At 37.0% G+C, this 16,802-nt stretch overlaps 1 long non-coding RNA gene across 1 annotated transcript in view; it reads left to right on the top strand.

The window, feature by feature from the left end:
* Positions 1–5,966, top strand: part of LOC106991766 (uncharacterized) — a 44,576-nt gene extending 38,610 nt beyond the window's left edge. Inside the window, exon 3 of the long non-coding RNA XR_001436509.4 lies at positions 1,833–5,966. This is a non-coding gene — a long non-coding RNA (uncharacterized LOC106991766). The remainder of the gene's footprint in view (positions 1–1,832) is intronic.
* The last annotated feature ends 10,836 nt before the right edge of the window (positions 5,967–16,802 follow it).

A 16,802-nucleotide genomic window follows, 5' to 3' on the forward strand; every position in this document is an offset into this window, starting at 1 on the left:
GCTACAACTATTGAGCCTGTTCTCTAGAACCCAGGAGCCGAAACAAATGAGCCCACGTGCCGCAACTATTGAAGTCCTCACGCCCCACAGCCTGTGCTCCACAAGAAGAGAAGCTACTGCAATGAGAAACCCACGCACTGCAACTAGAGAGTAGCCCTTGCTCATTGTAGCTAGAGAAAAGTCCTTGAAACAACAAAGACCCAGCACAGCCAAAAATAAATAAATTTCTTTTTAATTATAAAAAATGCAGACTAATCTAGAGTGATAGAAAGATGAGTGGTTGCTTGGAAAATGTAATAAGAAACTGAGATGGGGAGTAGAAGTTGGTGACATGGTATCGTATAACTGAAATTTTCTAGGAGAGTAGAATGTAAGTGTCCACACACAAGAGAAAAAATGAATATGCAAGGTGATGGATATGTTCGTTAATGGATGGGAGGGAGCCTTTCATATGTACATGTATATTAAATCATCAAGATGTACATTTTAAATATCTTACAATTTTATTTGTCAGTTATACCTCAATATGGCTGAATTACAGAGAGAGAGAGAGAAAGACTAGGGAAATGACTGATAAAGAAGGGATAACCATGACTAGTGGGAAACGCATCAATAAATCACCCTCACAGGGAGCCAGCAAGGCTGGTGCTCAGAAAACCTGAGCAGTTAAGCAGTTCAGGCAATGGCCAGGCCAAAGGCATCTAAAGCCGTAGGTGAGGTGTCACTTCATCACGGCTCCTCTAGCACATTAGCAAAGGTATGGGCATTTGGGTGAGAATAGTTTCGTGTATTGCTTGGTGCCTTTTTTTTTTTTTAAATAAATATGAAATGTATTTCTTCAGAAGTCCAGAGTAAAATAAAACACCAGAGGGTTTCTTGGAGGGCTGGCTTTTGGACAGGCAGAGACCATTAGATACCGTGTTTCAGTCTTGCAGAACTTAAGCTGAATAGTTACCATGGGTCTCCTTGACTTGTCCTGTAATTGACTGTACTAAGGCATTCTTCTCTCTCTCCAGCCTGTCCTTTGGCAGATTGCAGCTGCTGACACAAAACAGCTTGCCTTTATTACCCTTTCCTTTATTTCCTCTTTTTTTTAAAAAATTGTGATTAAAAATATATAAAATTTACCATCTTAACCATTTTAAATGGTATATTTCAGAAATGTTAAGTATAATTCTCATCATTGTGAAACAGATCCATTCTATTTCCTCTTGCCCCAAACCATCTCTTTTCTATTCTCCACTTTCCCTTAATAAGCATCCTACTTTTCAATTCAAAATCTCAGAAACAACCTTTGTCTACTTCTATTCCACTTACTAATTCCAGTCAGTTCCATCTGTAAGTTGTGTTAGAGGCTGTAAGTCAGCCTCCTAACTTTCTCATCTCATCAATTCCTTCCTTTCTCATCTCTGTCTCTATCCTAGTCTAAAGCCTTATTACTTCTTGCCTAGATAACTAAGAGTTTTATAAGTGATTCTCTTATCTCCAGGATCTCTCCCCATAAAGCATCTGCTTGCAATGCGGGAGACCAGGGTTCGATTCCTGGGTCGGGAAGATCCCCTGGAGAAGGAAATGGCAATCCACTCCAGCCCTCTTGCCTGGAAAATCCCATGGATGGAGGAGCCTGATAGGCTACAGTCCATGGGGTCACAAAGAGTCGGACATGACTGAGCGACTTCACTTTCACCAAATTAACATTTTTAATAAAAGTGTTTAAGCCTAGTATTCATCTGCTCAGAAAAATCTTCCATGACTCCTCTATAAAATAAAATATGGTGTCCTTAGCCTATCATACAAGGGTCTGCATGATGTGCCATAAATTATCTTTCTAGCCTCTTCACTAATAAGCATGGTGCAACTTCAGAGGACTGAGAAGAAAAGAACCATTGTCAGTGTACAAAGCAGAGAACACATCTCCATCGAGACCATTCCATAACAGCATATGGCACCAATTTCACCAGTGCTCTTGTTTCAAAGAATGCCTTTCCCTTTCTCGGTGTAATGTAAGTATACAAGCCACTGTGAAGTCATAGGCATTAAAAGTAATATGTTCATGTTTCTTGCATGCCTACATTATTTTTCTTTTGGAAATAAAAATAATTTCCTTGGACAATCATAGAACCAATGTACTGGAAAAAGTCTTCATATCTGTCTACTTTTCTTTTCATCTACTGCTACCACTTTTGGCCAAACCACCATCATCTATTTGCACCTCCACAGAAGTCTCCTAAATGTTTCTCTCTGTTTCTATTCAATCATTTGTCTAAAGTGTTCTTCACACAGCAACCAGAATACATTTTTCAATAATGTTAACCATATTATGATACTACTCCCCTGCTTAAAATCCTCCTATGACGGCTTAAAATCCTCCTATGACTTCCCATTGTCTTAGAAGCAAATCCAAATATCTTGCAGGCTCTTCCTGATCTAGTTTATTCCATCTATTTGACCTTACCTCCAACTATTCTCCCCTTTCTGCTTACTAGGCTTCAGCCACACAGATTTTCTTTTGGTTCCATAAATCTGCCTGACTTGTTCCTACCTCTGGACCTTTGCATCTACTGTTCCATTCACTGAAATGCTCCTCTGTGAATCCATGCCTGGTGGCTCCTTCCTGTCTTTCATGTCTCATTTCATATATTCCTCTCTTCAGAAATTCCTTCCATCACCACCTGATCTAACGTAGGTCTCTGGTCATTTATTTTTTAAAACTGAAGTATAGTTGATTTACAGTGTTATGCCAATCTCTGTCGTACAGCAAAGTGACTCACTTATACACATATATACATTCTTTTTTTATATTCATTTCCATCATGCTTTATCCCACGATACTGAATATAGTTCCCTGTCCTATTAGTCATCAGTCATTTTATTAATTATCTTGTTTGATAGCATGTATCATCTGAAGTTGCTGTGTCATTTATTATTTGTCTCCTCCACCATCACTACCTCTGTAATGTGAAGTTCCACGACATAAGTTCATTTCTACGTTTTCACAGCTGTCTCTCTTGTGCATAGAACAGAGGCACTCGTTAAATATGTGTTGAATGAATGAATGAACTACTTCCAAGCAGACTAAAGGGAAACATCCTTAAACATCTCCAGAGATGATACCACCATTTTTCTGAAAATGAATTCCAGCATCCAATAACTTTTAGTTGTCAGAAAGTTCTTTCTAATATCCAACCTAAATCCTTTCTAAAGCAATTTCTGTCTCTTCCTATTTGGTTCTCAATGGAGTCATTAAACTGTCTTCTTACAGTCAGTCATGAATTTGTTATTAGGCCCTCTTAACACTGTTTTTACTCTTCACATTTTCTAACATTGTTGTCTTCATCTGTCGTTGTCAAATTCTCCGTCTTAAACTTTGTGAGCCCAGTACTGGACCCAAATATTACTGCTTAAAATAATGCCTGTGTAAGAAAACCTCGGCTTATAAGTACCTGCCTTAAAAAAAGAGTAGTTCTCATTGTCATCCCACCTCTTTATTAATCTCTTTTTCTACAGGTTCCATATGTGTTTTTATAAGAGGCTTTTATGAAAATGCTTGGATCTTACAAGAATCTGTAAGTTCAAATGAGAATTGAAATAGCTGAAGGACACAGATCCTAGAAAAGACCCTCAATTTGACTGATTCATCTGTATTTTAGCCTAAACTCCACACAGAGCAGATTACAGGCACAAGGTCTGAGGTTCCAACAACCCAGAGGAAGGTTGAATGGATAACCGTGAAAGCACACTTCAGTGAGAAGTTATTAAGACTAAAAGTGAGTTTTAGGGGTGAATCTATTCAAAGTTGAGATGGGAGAAAAGATAAACAGAACTTTTAAACTATCTGTTTAAAAGGAATCTTTAAGCTAGCTGGTATTCAAGAATGTGGCATAATTTTATTTACAATAGCCAAGACATGGAAGCGACCTAAATGTCAATCAACAGATACATGGTTAAAGAAAGATGTGGTACATTTATATAATGGAATACTAATCAGCTGTAAAAAAGAATGAAATATTGCCATTTGCAGCCACATAGATGGACCTAGAGATTGTCATACTAAGCGAAGTGAGTCAGAAAGAGAAAGACAAACACCATACAATATCACTTGTGCGTGGAATCTAAAATATGACACAAATGAACTTATCTATGAAACAGAACCAGACTCACGGACATAGAGGGCAGACTTGTGGTTCCCAAGGGAGAGGGAGGATGGGAATGATGGATTGGAAGTTTGGGATTCTCAGATGCAAGCTATTATATAGAGAATGGATAAACAACAAGGTCCTACTGTGTAGCACAGGGGACTGTATTCAGTATCCTTTGATAAACCATAATGGAAAAGAATACAAAGAAGAATGTGTGTGTGTGTGTGTGTGTGTGTGTGTGTGAAACTGAATTACTTTGATATACAGCAGAAATGAACACAACATTGTAAATCAACTATACATCAATAAAATAAATTTTTTAAAAAAGAAACCCATCTTTAGAAACAGTGTAGTGTAGCTGCAGGACGTCCAAGACAAAAAAAATTTTAAAACTATCTTAAAATCAGACAGAAAGTCACTACTTTCAAAGGAAAGATTATTAGATTTACATCTGACATTTCAGTAGGAACAGTGGAAGCTAGAAAACAGTAATGTATTCAATATGCTCAAATAAAATAAGCATAAACTAGAAATGTATATTTAGTAAAACTGTCTTTCAAAAGGGGCTTCCCTGATAGCTCATTTGGTAAAGAATCTGCCTGCAATGCAGGAGACCTGGGTTTGATCCCTGGGTTGGGAAGATCCCCTGGAGAAGGGAAATGCTACCTACTCCAGTATTCTCGCCTGGAGAATTCCATGGACTGTAGAGTCCATGGGGTCTCAAAGGGTCAGACATGACTGAATGACTTAATATCTTTCAAAAACAAGAATGAAATAAAAATATTTCAAACAAATATTGAGAGTTGGCCACAACACTGCAGGAATTCTAAGAGTTATAATTCAAGTAAAAGGAAAATGACCTGTTTCTTCCAAAATAATTAGCAAAGAAAGTGGCAAATATGTTGGTGACTCCAAAAAAGCAATAACTAGATGAAATAATGACAATGTCTTATGGGGTTTAAATAAAACAAGATAGAATTAAAATGCATGAAAACAATAGCATATAAATTGGAAATGAGACCTTTGGAGGCAAAGTTTTTTACAGTCTTTTTTATTGTCAGGTGTGGTAAAAACATTGATTACCTTTGGACTTTGAAAAGTTGAATATGGATAATAAAACTCCAAGGGTAAACACTAAAAAAATAGAGAAAGTGTATAATTTCTAAGTTACTACTGGGAAATAAAGAATGAAAAAATATTCAATCGCTTTCAAGACGCAAGAAAAGATAGAAAAAGAAACATGCGGGAAGGTGGGACAAAGAGAAATCACATAGAAATACAAATATGTCTGTAATCACAATAAATGTAAATGGGTTAAATGGTTTCATTTAATCAGACTGATTAAAAGTAAGTTTATCCATATGAGGTTTTACAAGAGAGACATAAATCATAACAACTTTTCAAGTAAAAAGATGGGAAAAATTCACCAGGAAAACACTAGCAACAACAATTTGGTTAGTTATATCAATATTGGACAAATCAATGTTAAAGCAAAAAGCATTACTTGAGATAATGCAGATCAATTCCAAAAAGCTTAGCAATTCTGAACAACATAATTCAGAATTTAATCTAATAGACCTAGAAGATACCCGACATTACAAGGTATATACTCTTTAGAATTCAAAAATACTTTAAGTGACATATACCATATATGTGACATGGCTGAAGCAATACTTAAAAGGAAGTTTATAACATTAAATGCTTTTGAAAAGAGGATGATCATACTAGGGCTGGTAAGTGTTCCCCCAACACAGCAGTTAGCTTCTCCCAGAGCAGGTCATCCAAGAATGAGAACAAAATGGCATATAGCTTAAGAAGTTAAGAAAAGGGAAATAATAGATCCAAAAAAAGTAACTAAAATGAAGGAAATAATTAAGATAACCTCAGAAAGTAAGACTTTACATAGTACTTTCCACATGCAGGGTATTGTTCTAAATTCTTAGCACTTATTAACAAAACCATGCAAAATAGAAAAGAACATAGGCAAAACATTCTTGGGCATGTCAAGAGGAACATGAAAAAGTGCTCAGCATCAGTAATTAATGGAGAAATGCAAATTAAAACCACAATGAGGTATCAACTCACATTGGGTCACAATGGCCATCATCAAAAAGCCTACAAATTACAAATGCTGAAGAGGGTATGCAGAAAAGGAAACCCTCCTGTACTGTTGGTGGGAATGTAACTTGTGTAGCCACTATGAAAAACAGTATCAAGATTCCTTAAAAAGTAAAAATAGAGTTACTACTTAATCCAGTAAGCCCACTCCTGGATAATATCTAGAAAAGATAAAAATTTTAATTCAAAAGGTTACATGCACCCCTATAATCATAGCAGCACTATTTATATTAGCCAAGAAAGACATGGAAGCAACCTAAATGTCCATCAGCAGATGAATGAGTAAAGAAGATGTGGTATATATACACAATGGAATATCATTCAGCAATAAAAAGAACAAAATAATTCCATTTGCAGCAACGTGGATGGACCTAGAGAATATCTTACTAAATGAAGTAAGTCAAATAGAGAAAGACAAATATTGGTATAACTTACACGTGGAATCTTAAAAAAAAAAAGATACAAATGAACTTGTTTACAAAACAGAAACAAACACACAGACATAGAAAACAAACTTAAGGTTACCAGAATGGAAAGGGATGAGAAGAAGAGATAAATTAGGAGTATGGGATTAACAGATACAAACTACGAGCGACTTCACTACTGACTACTCACTACTACTATACATAGAGTAGATAAGGAACAAGGGTTTACTGTATAGCACAGTGGACTATATTCAATGTCTTGTAATAACCGATAATGGAAAATAATCTGAAATATATGTATCTGAATCACTTTCCTGTACACCTGAAACTAACACAAAATTGTAAATCAACTACATTCCAATTTAAAAAGAAAGAAAATCATATAACAGAAAGAATGAACAAAATCGAAGCTTCATTTTTAGAAGAAAAAATTAAAATTTTTAAATCTCTGGCAAGACTGATCAAGTAAGGGCAGGGGGGCTCCAAATAGCAATAAGTATAAAAATGACAGAGATTAAGTAGGTAATAAGAGTATATTATGATAAAAAGCAACATAAATTAAAACTTGCATGAAATGAACCAACTTCCAGAAAAAAAATATAGCTTTCTCAAACAGACTTAGGAATAAACAAAAACCTTGACTAATTCTATAATCATTAAGTCATTGAAACAATAGTTGAAAATCTTCCCAGATAGAAATCAGGTCCAGATTGTTTTACCAGTGAGTTAAAATATACATCGAAGGGCCAATTTCACTTTACATAAGCCAATCCAGAGTATGGGAAAAAATAAATTACTCCCCAACTAATGAAAAGCAAAATCCCAGCACCAAAACTTGACAAGGACATTATGAGAAAGGGGGCTTTCTTGGTGGCTCAGTCGGTAAAGAATATGCCTGCAATCCAGGAGACCCAAGTTTGATCCCTGGGTCAGGAAGGTCCCCTAGAGAAGGGAATGGCTACCCACTCCAGTATTCTTGCCTGGAGGCTCTCATGGACAGAGGAGCCTGGCGGGCAGAGGAAGATTGTAGGTCAGACTCACTCAATAACATAGATGCAAAAATCCTAATAAAGTATTAAAAAATTAAATCCAATAATGTAAATACGTTATGACCAACTTGGGTTTATCCTAGAAATACAAGTTTGTTTTAACATTAGAAAACCAACCAATATAACTAATCACAGTAGTAGTGTTGTATCACTCAGTTGTGTCTGAATCTTTGCAACTCTGTGGACTATAGCCCACCAGGCTCCTCTGTCCATGGGAGTCTCCAGGCAAGAATACTGGAGTGGGTTGCCATTTCCTCCTTCAGAGGATCTTCCCAATCCAAGGATCAAACCTAGGTCTTCCTCATTGCAAGCAGATTCTTTATTGTCTGAGCCACCAGGGAAGCATAACTAATCGTGCTGGCATATTAAAGAATGATAATACGTTCACTCACTAGACAGATAAAATTCATATAGTATTCAACATCAATTTGTAATTGTAAAAAACTCTTATGAAAGCAGAAATCAATGGGAACTTCCTTAATCTGATAAAGCTTCTACAAAATCTCCCTGTATTTGTTATTCATTTTATACAATAAATTACCCCCAATGTTAATAGCTTTGCTCAATAATAAACATTCATGCTTTCACATGATTTCTGTGGGTTAGAAATTCAGAAGCTAGGGTTTCGCACGAGGTTTCAGTCAAGAATGTTGGCCAGTACTGCAGTTTCCTGAAGACTTGACGAGGCCCGGAGGGCCCACTTCCAAGGAGACTTACTCACAGAACTACCAAATTGATGCTGGCTGCTGGCAAGAGGCCTCTGCCACACTGACCCTGCCATCGGGCTGCTTGAGTAGGCGCCCAACACAGCATCTGGTTTCCAAAGTAGAGCAAAGTGGAAGCAGCAGTATCTCATAATCTAGCCTCAGAAGTCGCACATGGAAATGACACATGGTCATTTCCACAATATCTTGTTACACAGGTCAACCTTATTTAGCATTGGGTTGAGTATATCATTAGGCAAAAATCATATGAAGCCATCCTGAGGACTGGTTATCACAAAGCTATGACAAATGTTTTGTGGTGAAGCATTCAAAGTGTTGCAATTTCACAAACAAGACAAAGGTTGCCACTATCATCATTTCTATTCAGTATGGAACTAGAGGTGTTGGCTGATACAGAAAAACAAGAAAAAGAAACAGAAGGAAGAAAGAGTCACTATTTTTAGATCACATAATGTATCAACAAAGAAACAACAAACAAATATACCATGTTTCTAGATACAAAATCAATTTATGAAATTCATTTTTAAAATTTTAAATTAAAAAAAAATTGTTTTATTTATTTGACTGTCAGTGCCTAGTTGAAGCACTCAGGATCTTTGATCCTCGCTTCAGCATGCAGGATTGCAGGACTGCGGGATTTTTTTTTTTAGCTGCCACATGCAGGATCCAGTCCCTGACTAGGGATCGAACTTGGGCCCCCTGCATTGGAAGTGCGGTGCCCCAGCCACTGGACCACCCGGGAAGTACCAATCAGCTGAATTTTTACACATTAGCAACAATGTTAGAAAATTCAATTTAAAAGATGATTTAACTCAGGGGCCAGCTTGCCTGCCAATGGACCAGACCCAGCAGCCGCAACTGGGATCCTTTTGTCCCTGGTCTCCTCCTGACATGGACAACTGGCCAGAGTGTCCCGACCAGTAAGGAACAAGAGACTTTATTGACCTCTCTCCCCTTCCCTCTCTCTTTCCTCTCCTTAACCCTTCCTATCCTTCCCTGTTTTTCTCCTCTCCCGGTCCTGGACACAGGAATCTGGTCAAAGGGCCCTCAGCCTGAGCTGAGGATTGGAGACTGATCACCTCCTCTTGGCAGAGAACTCAAATTCTGGTTCTGGTCTGGTCTGATTTCTGGTAGGGCCGAGTTCCAGTTCTCCCTTCTCTGGGGGCCCAGGGAAATGTCCCATAACGCCTGGGTATCTGTAGGTGGCAGGAGACATCTGTAAGGCCACCCCTTTCGCACCCCCCTCTCCCGCCCCCCCCCCCTTCTTCCTCCCTCCTGGCTTCCTTTCCTCCCTTGAAATCTTTGATGTTAGTACTTGGATTCTTGTATTTAAGGCCTTCCCTGGTGGTGCAGAGGTTAAAGCGTCTGCCTGCAATGTGGGAGACCAGGGTTCGATCCCTGGGTAGGGAAGATTTCCTGGAGAAGGAAATGGCACCCCACTCCAGTATTCTTGCCTGGAGAATCCCATGGACGGAGGAGCTTGGTGGGCTACAGTCCACGGGTCACAAAGAGTCGGACACAACTGAGCGACTTCACTTTCAGAAGCGACCAGAACTTTCAACTTACAATAGCATAAAAATTATGAAGTACCTAGGAATAAACCTGACAAAATATACCTGAGACCTTGGAGGAGAATATCATAAGACTTCACTGAGGAACATGAGTGATCACCTAATAATGAAGGCATGTATCACCATCATGGACTGGAAGACTCAGTGATGCAAGGGTGCCAATTCCCCCCAAATTAATCTGCAGATCTGATAAATTCCAATCAAAAGCCTAAGAGAGTTTTGGGAGGAGGAGAGAATTCACAAAGTGAGTCTAAAGGATTAGATAGGAGGACTTGCCATAAAAAATATAAAGAATGATTATAAATCCCAGATAATTAAACTATATCTTACTAATATAGAGATAAAAATGTAGCCACTGAACTAAAATAGCCCAGAAACAGACTCATGAGTAAATGAAAACTGGACTTACGATAGAGCTGGTAAAAAATTGCAGAGGAAAAAGGATAGCTTTTTTTGATAGGTAATTGGTTATCCATATGAAAAGTAATAAATTGGACCTCTACCTTACACCATAAACAAAAATCAATTCTTAGTGAATTCAGAATCTAAATATGAAGGGCAAACTATAATATTTTATAACGCAATATCAGAGATTATCTTTATAACCTATAGATAGGAAATAATTTCTTAAACAAGCAAAAAAGCTACAAGTTGTTAATAATAACGTTAATAATAACAACAGAAACACTAAATTTCATAGAATGTCGGATGCCAACGATTATACACCACTACTTTTAAAACAGGAAAAATATGTCAATTAAACTATAGGACAGTTTTCTTATTAATCAGGATTTTTGACCTTATATTTTATAAACTTACTTAAACATAGATTTTATATATGTACATGCATAAGAAAGACAATTTGAGAGAAACAGACTGATTAAAATATTCAATATCCAGTATATACAAAGAATTTATATACTTCATTAAAAGAGGAAAGGCAAATAACGGCAATAGAAAAAATAGGTGACAGATATGAAATTACACATCATAAAGTGCCCAGCAGAGTATAAAATACTAGTTGGAATGTAAATTAGTATAATTGCTTTGGGAAATAATTTAACATCATCTTCTAAAGTGGAAGATGAACTAGCCCTACGATCATGGAATTTCACTTTAGGTATATATTCTAAAGAAACTGCTGTGAATGTGTACAAAAGAATCTATAAGAACATTCACAGCACCTTTGTTATGGATTAGCAAAAGATATGACAAATACTATCAACAGTAACATGGATAAATTGTAAACTAATTAAATAGTCTATCGCAGTGAAAATGAATGCACTACAGCTGTACATTAACAGCATGGATAATCTCAGGAATGTAAAGTTAAGTTAAAAAAGCAAATTGCAGAAAAATACATACAGTATGATTTCATTAATATAAGTTCAAAAACACAAAACCAGGGGACTTCCCTGGTGGTACAGTTAAGAATCCACCTTGTAATGCAGGGGATGCAGGTTTGATCCCTGGTTGGGGAGCTAAATCCCTACATGCCACTGAGCAACAAAGCCTCTGTGCCACAAGTACAGAGCCTGCATGCTGCAACTAAGAACTGATGCCGTGAAATAAACAAACACTAGAGAAAAACAAAACAAAAACACAAGTCAAACATTGTTTAGGAATTAAACATGTGAACAGCAAAAGCACGTTAAAGGAAAAAAGTTCAAGATATTATCTATCTCTGAAGAGGGAATAAAGGAGATAAGCTTGGGATGAGATATAAAGTGCATTTCAAACAGAATTAGTCTATTACTTGTATTAAGCTACGTAAGTGTTCATTGTATCTTGTCTTTAAATTTTTAATGTATACTTGTAAACTTTATTTTCATATTAATTAATATCTAAAGACAATTTTTAAAAGCTAGATATAATAGTACATATAAGATTTACACCTACTTTTCAAACAGAAATGAAACAGTCACGTAACTTGAAAGAAAATCTCAAGGAACTTCAAAAAAGTCATGATTATACAAGCTACACTTTCTGATCACAATATAATAAAGTTAAAGGTTAACAATAATTTTTTAAAATGCATCCATTTAGAAAATATAAAATGCCTAATTAAATCATATTAGAGCTGAAATCAAGACAGAAATTTAAAAATATGGGATGTGGCTAAGCAGTTCTCACAGAAAAAATTTAAATGCATATACTAGAAAGTAATGATTGAAAATGAATAAAGCATATAATGCAAGAAGCTCTAAAAAATAAAATAAATTCAATTGAAACAGATGAAATTAGTAAAGTTAAAAGTCAAAATGAAATAGAAGACAAATGATAGGAAGAATCAACTCATGGAATAACAATCCGAATAACTGTCATTGGTAATCAATAAAATGCAAATTAAAATGAGATATGATTTTTACAAAAGAGATACCACTTCACACTCAATAGATTGAAAAAATGTAAAATGTGAAAGTAACCACTATAGAATCGAAAGACTCTTTCATTCAGTAAAAATGAAAAAGAAAAAATTGTGAAAATACCAAATGTGGATGAAGATGTGAAGAAACAAGAATTTTCATATTGCTTATGGGAATATAAATTGGTAAGAATACCATGGAAAAATATTTGGCAGAATCTGGCAAAGCCAAGAAAGCATATTTTTTTGGACCAACAATTATATTTATAGCTATATATTTTATAGAAACTTTGATATAGGAGTTCCAAGACACATGAATATCTGTGTAAAAAATTCTTAAATATTCACCAATAAAGAATGGATAAATAAATTTAGTAGATTCATGAAAGGTATGTTATGTGGTAGTTTAAATGAAGAAACTAGGTTACATGAATCTACATAAATAAATAACTAAAGAAGAAAAAATAAACAAGGAAGACATAAAACTATGTGGCATATGACTGCATGTGTAGAAATATTGAAAACATCCAAAATAATACTACACGTTATTTAAGAATACGTATGTATTAAAGTATAAAACTTGCTTGGGAATTATAAGCACCAAATGCAGAATAATGATATGCCTGGGGAAAAAGTGAAGGGAAGAGAATTGGGATGTAGTATGTCAGAGACTTCGAGTATATCTGCTATCCTTTATTTCTTTTTTTAAAATTAAGCAAATAAATTACGACTTCCCTCATAGCTCAGTTGGTAAAGTATCAGCCTGCGATGCAATCCCTGGGTCAGGAAGAGTCCCTGGAGAAGGGATTGGCAACCCACTCCAGTATTCTTGCCTGGGAAATCCCATGGACAGAGGAATCTGACAGTCCATAGGATTGCAAGAGTCGGACACGACATAGCAACTAAACCACCATGAAGCGAGTAAAACAAAATGTTTGGATTTGAGGGAAGCAAGATAAATACAGATGTTTGTTGTTTCAGTTCCAAATGATATATTTTATAATATTTTAAATACTTTTAAATGACTCAAGAATATGTAGAAAACCTGAAAAGACTGATATTTACAAAAGATATGAATATGTTCTACTCAAGACAACAGCATCTGATTCACATAATTTTATATGAGTTCTAACAAGTCTTAAAGAAATGATAATATTTATGTTATTTGTATCAGGACTTAGAAAAGGATGAAAGTCCTTCAGTTTGTTCCAAAAATCTAGCATAATCCTGCTACCAATACCAAACTAGGATGACATTTAACATTTTAAAAAGGGAGGCAGGTAGGGCTAAATTTACTGACGTTCATAGATGAAGTATCTGAAATGAGATGTTAACAAATTAATTCAGCAATGCAGTAAAGTAATAATACATCATGAACCAGAAACGTTCATCCCAGAATTATGAACTATGTTGATATAATTCACTCCATTAACATAGTAAAGGAGGAAAACCTATCATCTCAATAGACACCACCAAGATAATTTAATAAGATCAAAGCCCATAACAGATTTGTTAAAACTCAACAGAAATATTAAGAAAATTTCTCAGTCTCATGAAGGATACTAATCTACAACAAAAATCATATTTAATGATGAAATATTTAGCAGCATTTCCACCTAAATAGAATAAGATTAAAATGACTACTATCAACATTATAGTCAAGTTTAGTCAAAGCAATAAAATAAGAAAAATAATTAAGAAATACAAATATTGAAAAGGAAAAGCAATTTGGTAGTATCTACCAGAAAACTAAGTATGTATATACACAAGTTTTAGATGGCTGTGAACACATAGTTTTCCCCATTCCCTATTGGCACCACACTCCATTAAAATGGTGACAGAGAACTTACGGTTGCCAGTGAGAAGAGATAGTTAGGGACTTTGGGAAGGTCATGTACACAGTGCTACATTTGAAATAGATAACCAACAAGACCTATTGTATAGCATGTGGAACTCTGCTCAATGTTATGTGGCAGCCTGAATGGGAGTGGGGTTTGGAGAATGGGGACATGAATAGGTATGGCTGAGTGCCTTTGCTGCTCACCTGAAACTACAACATTGTTAATCAGCTACACACTGATACAAAATAAAAAGCTTAAAGTTTGGGTTAAAAAATATTATGACAGAGACATACACATAAATTAAATGGTACAAATACTGAGGGAGTCTATAAGCAAAGGAAAGATTTCAACCAATATTTGGAAGTTAGAGACTGGATAAAGAAAGGGTAATTAATGAAGTCAGTTACTGCCCAGAGTACAGAGAGAGGGGTAGAGCCAAGGGCACTAACCAGTCTGTCAGAATCCCGGAGAAGCTCTTAGCTGGGAAGCACCAGGTTCAACAGACGGAATAAGTGAAATGTGGCGCTTATTAATTAAAAGTCTATTTACACAAGAGTTAAGCCATCAGTTTTACTCTCCCTCCATCAGTCAAGTATATGTCCCTCTGGCAAATAAATGAAGAGTGTTCAAAATAAACCAAAAGGTGCAAGGAGAAAAATGGCTCAAAGGCTCAATATGAAAAATGCAGGCTCTAGAGTCACAGAACTTTCCCTCATCTGATACATGGGATTTGATCACCCAAGTGAAAGGGTCCAAAGAGTTAAATATGAGATTATACATTTGAATAAGAGTTGGAGGCTTGTTGGAGTCATGTGTGATAGGCTCAATTGTGATCCCTGAAAGATACTGGAATCAAGATTGCCAGTTATTGAAATATCAATAACCTCAGATATGCAGATGACACCATCCTTATGGCAGAAAGTGAAGAAGAACTAGAGAGCCTCTTGATGAAAGTGAAAGAGGAGAGTGAAAAAGTCGGCTTAAAGCTTAACATTCAGAAAACGAAGATCATGCCATCTGGTCCCATCCCTTCCTGGGAAATAGATGGGGAAACAGAGGAAACAGGGTCAGACTTTATTTTTTGGGGCTCCAAAATCACTGCAGATGGTGACTGCAGCCATGACATTAAAAGATGCTTACTCCTTGGAAGAAAAGTTATGACCAACCTAGATAGTATATTGAAAAGCAGAGACATTACTTTGCCAACAAAGGTCCGTCTAGTCAAGGCTATGGTTTTTTCCAATGGTCACGTATGGATGTGAGAGTTGGACTGTGAAGAAAGCTGAGTACCGAAGAATTGATGCTTTTGGACTGTGGTGTTGGAGAAGACTCTAGAGAGTCCCTTGGACTGCAAGGAGATCCAACCAGTCCATTCTGAAGGAGATCAGCCCTGGGATTTCTTTGGAAGGAATGATGCTAAGCTGAAACTCTAGTACTTTGGCCACCTCATGTGAAGAGCTGACTCATTGGAAAAGACTCTGAGGCTGGGAGGGATTGGGGGCAGGAGGAGAAGTGGATGACAGAGGATGAGATGGCTGGATGGCATCACGGACTCGATGGACGTGAGTTTGAGTGAACTCCGGGAGTTGGTGATGGAGAGGGAGGCCTGGCGTGCTGCAATTCATGGGGTCGCAAAGAGTCGGATATGACTTAGCGACTGAACTGAACTGAACTGAACTGAAAGATATTTTGAAGTCATAACCCTGAGTACCTCAGAATGTGACCTCATTTGGAAAGAAGATCATTGCCAATGTAGTTAGTTAAGATGAGGTCATCTGGGGTAGGGTGGGCTCTTAATCTAACAGCTTAAAAGAAGAGGAGAGGAGACACAGAGAGGCAGACACACAGGGAGAGCACCATAGAAGGACACAAGCAGAGACTGGAGTGATGTGCCTACAAGCTATTGGTGTTATTTAGTTGCTAGGTTGTGTCTGACTCTTTGCAACCCCATGGACTGTAGCCCACTAGGCTCCCGGATCTTCCCGACTCAGGGATCGAACTTGTGTCTCCTGAGTCTGTTGCACTGCAGGTGGATTCTTTATTGCTGAGCCACCAGTGAAGCCACTTACAAGCTATTACAGCGTTTCTAGATTCCCTAAGTCATCTGCTTTAGAAAGTATTTTGTTATCCCATGCTTTTCATTTCTGTTCTCAGCATTCTTCTCCTTTTTGGGGGAAAAAAATGGACTATTCAGGAGACACTGAGAAGTTCAACTTGACAGAGGTACTATTTCCTCTCTGTCTTCCAAATTTCCAGGGAAGAAAATGTGACTGGCTCTGCTTGCCTGGAGAATCCCAGGGACAGAGGAGCCTAGTGGGCTGCCGTCTATGGGGTCGCACAGAGTCGGACATGACTGAGGCGACTTAGCAGCAGCTGGGGTGAGTATCAACTTAGTTATCACCACTGAGGGTGTTGGGGAAAGATTGCTACATGGTACAAAATCACTGCTGGAGGTCAGCCATTGGAAGTAAGACAGTCCATAAAAGCAGTCACCATGAGCTATGAAGATATTGCAAAAGTTTTCTACTAAAAGAGGAGAGTGAAAAAGTTGGCTTAAAGCTCAACATTC

This window comes from Ovis aries, chromosome 22 (genome assembly GCF_016772045.2).
Source record: "Ovis aries strain OAR_USU_Benz2616 breed Rambouillet chromosome 22, ARS-UI_Ramb_v3.0, whole genome shotgun sequence".
Classification (NCBI taxonomy): Eukaryota; Metazoa; Chordata; class Mammalia; order Artiodactyla; family Bovidae; genus Ovis; species Ovis aries.